A 12,276-nucleotide genomic window follows, 5' to 3' on the forward strand; every position below is an offset into this window, starting at 1 on the left:
GTGAACTCGTGGAGCAGTTCTCGGACTATTGCTACGTACGCGGCCATCCGTTCGCCGCGAGTTTGGTATTCTCTGGAAACTTGGTTTACGACCAGCTGAGAATCACTGTAGACTTCCACTCTCTTGGCTCCTACAGCTTTAGCCAATTTTAGCCCTGCTATCAGGGCCTCATATTCGGCTTCATTATTCGAAGCTGTGAAGTTGAATCGGAGTGCCGCCTGGAGCCGCAATCCAGTAGGTGATATCATAGCCACTCCGGCTCCTGAACCGTTCTCATTAGAAGCTCCGTCCACAAATACTCTCCAAGTGGGGATTGGTGGGTCCGGTGTACTGGCTGTTGCCTCAGCTTCATTGTATTCGGTGATGAAGTCTGCCAAGGCTTGGCCTTTTATGGAAATTCGGGGCACGTAATGTAAGTCGAACTGACTCAACTCCATCGCCCACTTGAGGAGTCTTCCGGATGCTTCAGGCTTCTGGAGAACTTGCCGGAGCGGATGATTGGTCAAGATTTTGATCGGATGGGCTTGGAAGTATGGTCTCAACTTCCTTGATGCCATCAGGAGGCAGAATACTAATTTTTCAATGACCGGGTACGTTGTCTCGGCCCCTACCATGCGCTTACTAACATAGTACACGGGGTGCTGAATTTTTTCTTCCTCCCGGACCAGTGCAGCGCTGACCGCATGCTCGGAGACGGCCAAGTAAAGGAACAAGTCTTCTCCAAGGACGGGTTTTGATAGGATAAGAGGTTTGGCCATGTGGTCTTTTAACCTTTTGAATGCCTCCTCGCATTCATCCGACCATTCGAACTTTTGGCATTTCTTCAGTATGTTGAAGAAGGGTATGCACTTGTCCGTGGATCGTGAGATAAAGCGGCTCAGTGCGGCTACCTTTCCGGTCAAGCTCTGCACGTCCTTATGTTTCTTGGGGGATGGCATGTCCAGGAGAGCTTGGATTTTCTCCGGGTTCGCTTCGATCCCCCTTTGGCTGACTATGAAGCCCAGGAATTTTCCCGACTTGACCCCGAAGGTACATTTTTTTGGATTGAGCTTCATGCCGTATCTCCGGACGACTTCGAAACATTCTTCTAAGTCGCTTGCATGGCTGTTGCATGCTTTGGATTTGACGAGCATGTCGTCTACATATACCTCCATGTTTCGTCCTAGGAGGCTTTTTCAGTCCGAAAGGCATGACTAGGTAACAGTATACCCCCTTATCGGTCCTGAAGCTAGTGCACTCCTGGTCTGCCGTATGCATTTTTATTTGGTTGTACCCAGCATAGGCATCCATGAAAGACGAGGCTTAAATCCGGACGTGGCGTCTACCATCTGGTCGATCACAGGCGGCGGAAAGCAGTCCTTTGGGCAGACTTTGTTTAGATCTGTGAAATCTATACAAACCCGCCAAGTCCCGTTCGGCTTGGGCACCAGGACTGGATTGGCCAGCCATTCCGGATAATACACGTCGCGGATCATGCCATTGGACAAGAGTTTGTCCACCTCTTTCTCTAAGGCCTCGGCTTTCACCGAGTCGAGCGGGCGTCTCTTTTGCTGTATAGGGGGCATGTCCGGGTTGACATTGAGTACATGGGTGATGACATGAGGGCTGATGCCGGTCATGTCTTCTTGGCGCCATGCAAAGATGTCGATGGCGCCCTTCAGTGTTTTTATTATTTTATCTTTTTCCTCCGGATCCAGGCTCTTCCCTATCCGGAGTACTTTGGTGGAGTCTTCGTCGCACACTGGTATTTCTTCGACGTCCTCCATTGGTTCCACGACCCTTTCGGACCCTATGCGAGGATCCAACTCATCCTCTTCAGCCTTCTCTATCTCAGGGGGCCCCCGGACCATGAGTACTGGTAAGTGGGTGGCAACATTGTAACATTGCCTGGCCTCTCCCTGATTTCCCCTCACCGTTCCGACTCCGGCTTCCTGGGTAGGGAATTTTAGGCATAGATGTCGGATTGAAGTAATTGCACCAAAGTCGACGAGGGCCGGTCGGCCTAGGATCGCGTTGTAGGCTGTTGGACAGTCTACCACCACAAAGGTGCAATACTTGAATGTGCTCTGGGGGGTATCCGGGCACAGGGTAACTGGGAGCCTGACTTTTCCCATCGGGATTAGCGTCGTCCCGTTAAACCCTGTGAGCTGTGATCCACTAGGCGAGAGGTCCCGGTCGGTCAACCCTATCGCAGTGAAGGCTTCTTTGAAGAGCAAGTTCACGGAACTCCCATTGTCAATCAGGACCCTAGCCACCACCTTATTTGCGATGGGGGTCTCTATGACCAGCGGGTCGTGGTGAGGAAAACGCACCGTCTTGGCGTCTTCTTCCGTGAACGTTATGGGCTGGTCCATTAGCCGAGGCCTTTGAGCCGGGAGTTGAGTAACCTCCAAAACCTCACTGTGTCTTGCGGCCTCGGCATATCTTTTTCGCTCCTTGCGAGTGTTTCCTCCGATATGGGGACCTCCGGAGATCATGGCTACCCGTCCATTAGGCCGGGGCGGTAGTCCGGGGATATGCTGTGTGTCACCTGCGGGAGCAGCTGGAGGCAATACTCCTGCTGTACCCCCTGGCGTTCCCGGAGGCATACCCCCGGCCACCTGCCCCGGATTAAGGTGGGGCAACCTATTTTTGATCCACTCATAGAGGTGGCCCAAACGGATCAAATTTTCAATCTCGTCTTTGAGATTTTTACACTCATTGGTGCTATGACCAATGTCGTTGTGGTACTCGCATCTTTTACTCGGATCTCTCCGGGAGCTATCTTTGTACAACGGCTGGGGCCTCCGGTAGTGCGTACTTTGCCTAGTGGCAAAATATACACGTTCCTGAGAGTCCGTGAGCTCTGTGTACTGAGTATATTGGGGTGTGTACCCCTTCTTTTGGCGCTTCTCTCCCGTTCGGGTGCTGCCCTTGGAGGACCTTTTGCTCCTTGACCCCTGGGTAGGGCCTGTTAAGCTAGCAGTCGGGGCAGCCTGTGAAGGAGTTCGTCCATTCACCCCGGACGGGTTGCCGTAATGGGAAGATGCCGGTGCCAAAGCTTGACCACGTCGTATCCGGGTGTAGCGGAGAACTGTATGCCACTTACTGGTGGAGTTGCGGTCGGGACAGTACCCGAGGGCGACACTCCTGGCATGTATCCCGCTATCCCGGTGGGATAGTAGCCTCCGTAAGCCACGATCTGGGCTTCTTCGAGGTTAATATATTTTTGGACTCGCTTCTGGAAGTCCTGAAGGCTAGCAGCGCCTTCTTGCTGCAACTCGTTCCAGAAGGGAGTCCCAGTGCGGATTCCTGCTTGGAGAAGCGCAAGCTGTTGTCCGTCGTCGACCTTCTTGGTCTTCGAGGCTTCCTCTCGGAACCTCTTGATGTAATTCTTCAAGGTCTCGGTGGGCAGTTGCTTGATGTTGGTCAAGGCACTAACCTCCAAGTTGACCTTCCTGGCAGCGACAAATTGTCTCCGGAAGTTGGTTTGGAGTTTGTTCCAGCAACCCACCGATCCTGGTTCCAATTTTTTGAACCATTCCTCTACTCATCCGCTCAGAGTGAGGGGGAAGCACAAGCATTTGGCGTCATTGCTGACCCGCATGACTGTCATGACACGGTTGAACCGTGACAAGTGATCACTGGGGTCGGAGTTCCCAGTATATGCCGCCATTTCGGGCATCTTGAAATTTTTAGGGAGCTCCGCCTCCAGGATATGTTTGGCACAAGGCTCCCGATCCTCACTGTCCGAGTCGGAGTCATCTCCCTTCTGCCTCCGGGAGACTCGAGCAATATCTTTTCGAAGTATGGCAAGTTCCGCCATAATCCCTTCGTTTACAGTACCTGAGGAGACCACGGGCTTGTATCTTTTTTGGTCAAGGTGATCCCGGAGGTCACCTTGATTCCCATTGATTTGATTTCTCAGATCAATGGGAGGACATCTCTGTCCTCTTCTTCCTCTACCCCCTGGTGCCTGGTGCACGGAAACGCTTTTCCGGTCCCCTCGATCCTGAGGGCCAAGACTCCCTCTTTGGGGCTTGCCCCTCTGCGGACCTTTCCCTTTAGGGAAATCTGAGCGGACCCTTCGCGGATCCTGCACCTTTTTCTTTCGCCCTGGGGTAGAAGTAGGGTTTTTTGTTTGGTTTTCCACAGCAGGGTGCCTTATAGGGCTAGGTTCCCTAGGTCTTTGCTGCTGGGAGTTAGGCGAAGACGTCGCTGGCTCCCCGTCGAGCCCAGCTGCCATCGCCTTGGGATGCACGTGAATACCAGCTGCCTCCATGGCTTTCTGCATGGCTAGCATCACTTCCTGCATTATTTGATTTTACACTTTCTGAGCTTCGATCTCAGTTTCATGATCGATAGCTTTTTGTCTAAGGAGCACCAACTCTGAGTAGCTTCCTCCGTCATAGGCATACTCGTCGAGGTGTTCCTTGTAGTTCTCGTCGGGAACTATCTCTTCTTCTTCTTCCTCGGACTCCTCTGCTGCCCTTGAGGCTACATCTTCCTCATTGGGATCTTGAGCGTCTTCTAGAGGGCGAGGATGACGTGTAGCTCTTGTCTCCACCATTGTTGTGAAGTCAAATGCTTGTTATGTAGCAGCTTTCCTCAGCTCTCAATGAAAGCACCAAAATGTTGACCGAGATTTTCGGCAACTATTAAAATATGATTGTAATGAAGAGCTATAAGAAAGTGAGATAAAGATTTTTTACGTGGTTGGGGCGTTAATGAGCCTTAGTCCACGAGTCTCTGTTATTAATGGATGTATTTAATACAGATTCTACACTTGAGAGAATGTCTTTCTCTTAAATACAGAGAATGTTCTTGGTGAGTATTTTCTCTTCTTGCTCTTTTGCAAACCAAGATTCTCGACCCCATTAAATGAGCTTTGAGGGGGTATTTATAGTGTTTTGGTGGGGTAATCCCTAGAATTGTTCTTACACATGTATCTGTAAGTATCCATAAAGTTGGGCATTTCCAATGAATATACCATGGGTGATGCATGGTCAAATCCCTAGGTGCTGTAGGGCTTTTATGAAGAATGTCCTTTCTGCCTTGTGATGGACGTGACTCTTCGCAGAGTAGCCGTCGCTAGTCTTAAATGATCATTACTGTAGCGCTGCTGTTCGGGGGTTGTGCCGTCAGACTTTATTGCGTGTTACAGTCTCAACACGCTTCCTCCCATGCAGCATTAAATGCGACTTGATTGCTCGGGAGAGACCTGACATATCCCGGAGAGCCTTCACGCTATACTAGCTTCCTGGAGTACCTTGTACTCCGGGTGCCTCCTCCGGGACCCATGCTAACAGCGCTTCCTTGTGGCGCACAAAGACTTAATAAATGTTTACAAGTTATCTGATCCACGTGTCCCCTCTCGACTGGTCCACGTATTTTGGGCGAATTCTGGAGCAACAAGTATATTTTAGTCTATTTATTTTAATAAATCATTAATGAAAATTACTTAATTTAAGTTGATCTAAAATTAATTATTTTAATAAATTAATTTTCAACTTTAATCTAATTTTCAAAATTGAAAAATTTCAAAATATCTGCATTTAAAAAAATAAATAGAATTCAAAATTAGGTGGGAAAATTATTATTAAAATAAATTAAAATATATTCTGAAAATTATTCTAATTTAAGTTGATCTGAAATTGAAAAATTTCCAACTTGAATATAATTTTTTATTTAATTAAATTCATTAAAATAGAAATAATTATGTATCTTGAATAAAATCAACTTAATTATTAATTCTAATTTAATATTTAAGAAAAATATTCTAATTTAAGTTTGTCTAAAATTAATTAATAAATTAATTTTCAACTTAAAAATATTTTTCTACTTAATTAAATATTAGAAAATATAAATTAGTTACTAGAAATCACTATCTAGAATATTTCATTAAACTAAGTGTATTTATCTAAATTAATTTTAAAATAATCCAATGAAAAATTAATTTCATTTATTTTAAAATTAATTATGTTGCTAATTCAATTTTAATTAGGTTAAACTAGTATAATTAGCCTAATACAATTAATTAAATAAGGCAAATGGGCTTTCACAATTGGGGTTGTTCGTGTGAGGGAGGGTTGGGTTCTGTATGTCGTACCCACTACTAATGGCCCCCTAACTCTCACACAAGGCCCAAAGGAGAGGAATTTAACTTTTCATTAAATAATTGTTATTCATTGAATAAGCCCAGTACTAATTGGGCCTAAATAAAACTATCATTAGGTGATATTTTATTTTAGCAACCTAGCCCATTTAAATATCTAGAAATAAATGTGCTTCCTATATGCATCTAAGCCCAAAAGCAAACATCTAAGCTCACACAGGTCAAATTGATTTGGATGGGCACTATCATGTTTCTAGGTTTACACAGATGAAAGAAGTACAAAATTTACCTGTTACAAATTATTTATAAGATCTATTGACAATTGGACTATGATTAAAATCAGATCACTCGATCTGTCAACAAGTTAATCTAGCAATTTAGATCAAATAAATAATAGGTTTGTTAAAAAAAAGTTTTGAATAAACAATTTAAATACTTAGCAAACAATGTCCATGCAACAAATATGAAATAAGATATTAATATAATTAAATCATTATTTTAAACTAACCAATTAAATTTTAAAAGTTTAAGGTTGTTAAAAACAACCTTAAATATCTCTTCAAAATTTAAAATTCAAAAACGAAACTAATTTAAAATATTCAGGTTTAATTGAATTATTTTATCAAATTAAATTAAATCTCTAATAAGATAAATGATTTGAAAATAACAAAATAGATATTTTCAATATCATTTTCTAATCTTATAATTTAATAAAAATTTTTTTAAAAAAAACTAATTTTAAAATAGATATGGTTAGGCAATTATTATTTTAAGAATAAAATAATAAACAAATAATTATTATCCTAATTATATGTCAAAATATCTCAAATTAAGCATTTTTCAAATTTCTACAAAAATATCTAGGTTATTTAAATATTTAAAATACTATTTATAAATTTCTAATAAGTAAAATGATATAAAATATTATTTTTCTAACTTATAATTTACAAACAATTAAATATATAACAAAATAACTAATTTTGAATTTAAAAATATTATGGTTAGCGTTGACCGAGTTTTTCGGCAACCGATAAAATATTATAAAATTACTGAGCTGTAAGAAAGTGAGAGAAGGATTTTTACGTGGTTGGGGCGTTAATGAGCCTTAGTCCACGAGTCTCTGTTATTTATGGATGTCTTTAATACAGAGAATATATTTGGGAGTGTTTCACTCTTATAAATACAGAGAATGTTCTTGGTGAGTATTTACTCTACTTGCTCATATGCAGCCCAAGATTCTCGATCCCATTTAATGAGCTTTGAGGGGGTATTTATAGTGTTTTTGGTGGGGTGATCCCTAGAATTATCCTTACAAGTGTATCTGTAAGTATCCATAAAGTTGGGTATTCCCAATGAATATACCATGGGTAATGCATGGTCAAATCCCTAGGTGTTGTAGGGTTTTTATGTGGAATGTCCTTATTGCCTTTTGATTGACGTGACTCTTCACAGTGTAGCCGTCGCTAGACTTAAATGATCATTACTGTGCCGCTGCTGGTTGGAGGTTGTGCTGTCAGACTTTATTGCGTGTAGCAGTCCCAACACGCTTCCTCCCATGCGGCATTTAATGCGACTTGATTGCTCAGGAGAAGCCTGACACCTCGCGAAGATGCCTTAGCGCTATTCGAGCTTCCGGGAGCATATGAAGTTCCATGTGCCTTCTCCGGGGGCTACGTCCTGGACGCTACCTTATGGCATAAAGACTTAGCAAATATTGTGAATTGCTTGATCCACGTGTCCTTATCTGGTTGGTCCACGTATATTGGGCAAAATCAGGGGCAACATTTACCCCCCAAGCCTTGTTCTTTTGAAAAATGAAACAAGGCTTGTTCAAGTGCCTCCGGTTGACTCCTCGGTTTCCTGGCACGAGCTTTGAGCGCGTGAGGGTGTATTTAATGATGGCTTTTAATGCTGCGATTCACTTTTTGCAGGGGTCGATTCGTTTCGCGCCCATTGATTGATACGATGCATTAATGGTGTCAGACGGATACTCAAACGTTTCCACCGCCTTTATTGCCAATCGATCTGGTCCGTTGATCTTTGAGCATTCGAATCGTGCGCTTCCCCCACCGTTCGATTGGTAGGTGATGACGCCTGTTCCTCATGCAGCTTTGCCTATAAAAGCCACCACCTTTTCTTCATTTCGATTACTTCCCATTTCTTGCCAACTTTGCTTAAATTTCCCAGAGAGAAAATTCTCAGACCTAAAACAAGGCCTTTAAACACTTTGCAATTTTCCCCAGTTCCTCTTCGTTCGTTGCTATCAGTCCTTCTTGTCTCTATTCGATTCACAGCAGGACCCCCAGTTTCAACACTTCATCGTAAGTTCTTTGCACCCTTTGCTTTATTATTGAATGGCATGCTATTACTTATCTGTTTGTTCTTTTCTGGGCTTGCATTCGAAATTTCTGGGCATGCAAGTGTTTAAACCCTTCATATAATCGGTTTGAGTTTACTGCTCTGGTGATAGGATTATTGTTGTCACGCCTCTGTTGTTATTATTTTTTTTTTTGTAGAAGGCCATACGTTCTTCGTATAATGGTTGCTTAGGGCATAGGACAGACTTTTTTTTTTCTTTCTGTTTTCTTTAACGCGTAAGGCCGTCTTCTGTGAATTTATTGCACCCGACTCTTGTCCAGGGAATCCTCCCAGGGTTTCCTGTATGACATGTGTCCGGAGGGGGCCTCTTTCCAGCGGTTAGGGGACCCCCATTCCCTTTTTCTTAATTTAAGGTTTGGTATGGGTCCTAACTGCTGGAATCTTACTCTTTTCACAGAATCGAAAAATGTCTGCTTCTGGCTCAAAGTCATCGAAGAAAAGTGGTAAGCGCCTGGCTACCCTTGAGGAGGTCTCCCTGGGACCCGTTGCCCAGGAGGGGTACAAGTCCCGGGCGACCGGATGGGAAGCGGCCGAGCTTCACTCTACTCTGACCTATCCCCATCAGTTGGAGAACATTGTGGAGGTTGCTGGAATCAAGCCTTCCACATCAGGGACCTACCATCGGCCACCCCGCGACGCGGAGACGCCCAACCATAACTACGACGGTTTCGGGGCCTGGAGCCAGACGCACCTGATGGCTGGGGCCATGCTTCCTCTTCAAGATTATTTTGTTAATTTTTTAGTTTTTGTCGGCCTTGCGCCATACCAACTTATTCCCCAAGCATACCGCCTGCTTTCAGGCTTGTTTATTTTTTATGCCGCTCGGGGATGGGGATCTCCCCGCTCGGTGGAAATTTTGTATTTTTATGAACTTGTTTCCATCCCCAAAAAGGGGGACAAACTTAAGGATGGTTTTTATGGGTTCCGGGCCCACCCTGCTAACGAAGGGGTGGTCCCGTATAACAGGCAAACTCACGTTAAGGAGTATCGCCATTGCTTTTTCTTCTCCTCCGGATTCCGGGCAGTGGACCACCCGGAGCTCCTTACTGAGTGGGTGAGGATTCCTCCTTATGAACGGACTGCACCTACTCAGGCCTTTCTTCGGAGGGCCCAGGCCTTTGCCTCTTACGACCGGGCTGATCTTGACGTCGGGGTCTGGTCACTACGGAGAACTGCAGGAAGGCAAAACTCATCCTTCCGCATCAATCCGTGGAGGACTCTAACCTTTCCCGGGTTATCTGTCCCAACGTGAGGGCGCCGGTCGCGGAGAAGACCTTCTGAGACGAGATCATTGCCACGACAGAGAAGAAGTACCAGGAGTATCTCTACCGGAGGGCACTTCGCGTGGGGAGCCCGGTGGAGAGAAGGAGTCAGGCGATTGACGGGAAGCCCCTTCACATTAGGGATTCAACAGAGAGAAGGGCTCCCAGGCCACAGCCTTCGGCTCAGGAGCCGAACACTGGGGCTCCTGGTGCCAGCACTTCCGGTGCCGGTGGTAAGTCTCCTTTGGTAGTTCATTATGTTCCTTCTGTTGGTGAGTATGCCAGTCTTAGGTCCGTAGGGTTCGACGAGCGCCTTTATAGATTTAGGATGCCCTCGACCCGGTGGGGGATCATTTGAAGGAATTTTATTTTTCAAACTTAGGAGATTTCCTAGGTCGGTCTCGGATGGGTTCTGGTCCTCCGGAGCCCGTTCCCTTAGGTCCTTCAGCTTACATTTCATCCAGCTGGTTTCGGCCTTCGGACAGCTATCTCGGAGATGATGCTGCCAGCATCAAAATTCGGAACTTTGCTAGGGCCGAATTAGAGAGTCAAGGTAGGACTAGCTTGCTTTCCATATCTTGTGTTGGTGGTTTCCCACGGATGTTCTAACACTTGCTTTCTTTTGTTGTAGCAGGTGCTTCTATGGACGCCATTTTGGCCGAACTTGCTGGGGTTCACACATCTGAGGCTCCTCCTGCCTTTACTTCTTCCCCGATGGCCCCCGCTTTAAAGATTTCTTCCAGCGCTCCTCCAGACACTATTGATTTAGTGGATGACGAGGAGGTGCTACCGAGAGAAGGTCAAGAAAAGCAATGGGGCTTTTCTGAGGAAGTTGAAGAAGGTGTAGGAGGGCTCCGGGCTCTTCCTGAGGAAGCTGAAAAAAGTGAAGAAGAGCAAGAGATTGCTCTGATTCGCAAGGGTAAAGGCAAAATGATTGCCCAGGAGGAGCCCAAGCGGCCTCGGAGGGCTGATACTCCGGCCCACGGTCTTGATGGCGGGGTCTCTCCCATGGAAGAGCATACTGCCCCTCCCAACATTGTGCTGACTCCGGTTCCTGGAGACGAGGCGAGACAGGAGCTCCGGATAGCTAAACACAACTACGCCATGGATGAATACTCCCGGGGGTATGCTGAGGTGGAAGCCCTTAGGAGGGTTCTGCGGGTTGAGGTGCAAGACACCATCAACAACCCGGAGTACCAGGATCCGTGGGACCTAAATTTGGACCCCCTATCGGACTGGTTCCGTCGCTTCCTTGGGCCCACCTTAGCTCCCTTTGCTGCGGAGATGACTGGCGAGTTCGCGTCTCAGCTTACCCGGTGCGCGCCTAAGCGGTTCGCTACCTGTGCATCCCTGAACTCCATCTTCCAAGTCCAGGATCTCAGCCACTCCCTCACTGTGGTAAGTGTTTTGTAATTTTGTTTTTCCCCTTATTCTTTTTTGGAGATTCTTTCTTATGCTTGTATTGTTGTTTAGCTTGCTGCTGAAGCTGGCCGCCTCTCCAAGAACATAATCAACAATGGCTTCGTCCTGTCTGATTTTGGGGACATGAACGAAGTCAGGAAGGTTCTTCAGGATCTTACTGCGGAGAGGCAGCTTTACCAAGAGGCTGCTGAGCGCCGGGAGGCCGCTGCCAAAGCCAATGAGGAGGAGGCTAAGCAGAGAGAAGCCCAAGCGGAGGCGATGATCTGGGATGAGGCCCTACGGAGGGACAGGCTGGAGGCCAAGCACCAAGAGGAGCTGAGGGCGGAAGGTGAGGCCACTGCAAAGGCCAGGCGGGAGCTCCGGGAGGCCAGGGAAGCCTTGGACGAGATGGTTGCCAAGGTGAGATCCTTAGAGGAAACTCACCAGGCAAACTTAGAGTCCAGGGCCGCTCTGGCCGCGGAGCTGAAGGAGCTCAGGGACTTCAAGGAACAAGCCTCAAAGAAGGCAAAAAGGGCTGAGCTTCTTTCTCCCGTTTCCTGCGGCCGGTGCCCTAAGCGCTTCGATGATGGCGTCTTCATGGCTTGGTCTACCAATGACCAAAATATCAAGCTTACCTTCTACCCCAAACCTGAGGAGATGATCGCCAAATTTCGGGAGAAGAAGAAGAAGCTTGATGCCATGGTGGAGGCACGCATCGGACCTTGTCTCCCTCCGCGCATTGATTAGGCCGCTCGAGATTAACCCAGTACAACCAGGATTTCACCCACTTCTCTTATTATTATTTTTTCTTTTATATATATTTGTTTATATACAGCTACTTTGAGACAATACATTTATATAGCTGTTTTTATTTTGAGGGGAGACAATTTCTAAGGCCTGTCCCCGGGCCATTTGTATATATTTCGACCTGCCCTTTAGGGCTAGGATATTTATACGTGATCTTTTTTTATGCACATATTTCTCTTTTTGACCTGTCCTTTGGATCAGGATTTTTATACTTATGCTTTTTATTTTTGTGCATACTCTTTTTGACCTGCCCTTTGGGTCAGGATATATTACTTAGTTTGTTTTCTGTCTGTCCGTGTGGTATACCCTAGTACCCCCCTGAGTGGCATAGAA

The sequence above is a fragment of the Cannabis sativa genome, chromosome X (assembly GCF_029168945.1).
Source record: "Cannabis sativa cultivar Pink pepper isolate KNU-18-1 chromosome X, ASM2916894v1, whole genome shotgun sequence".
Lineage (NCBI taxonomy): Eukaryota > Viridiplantae > Streptophyta > Magnoliopsida > Rosales > Cannabaceae > Cannabis > Cannabis sativa.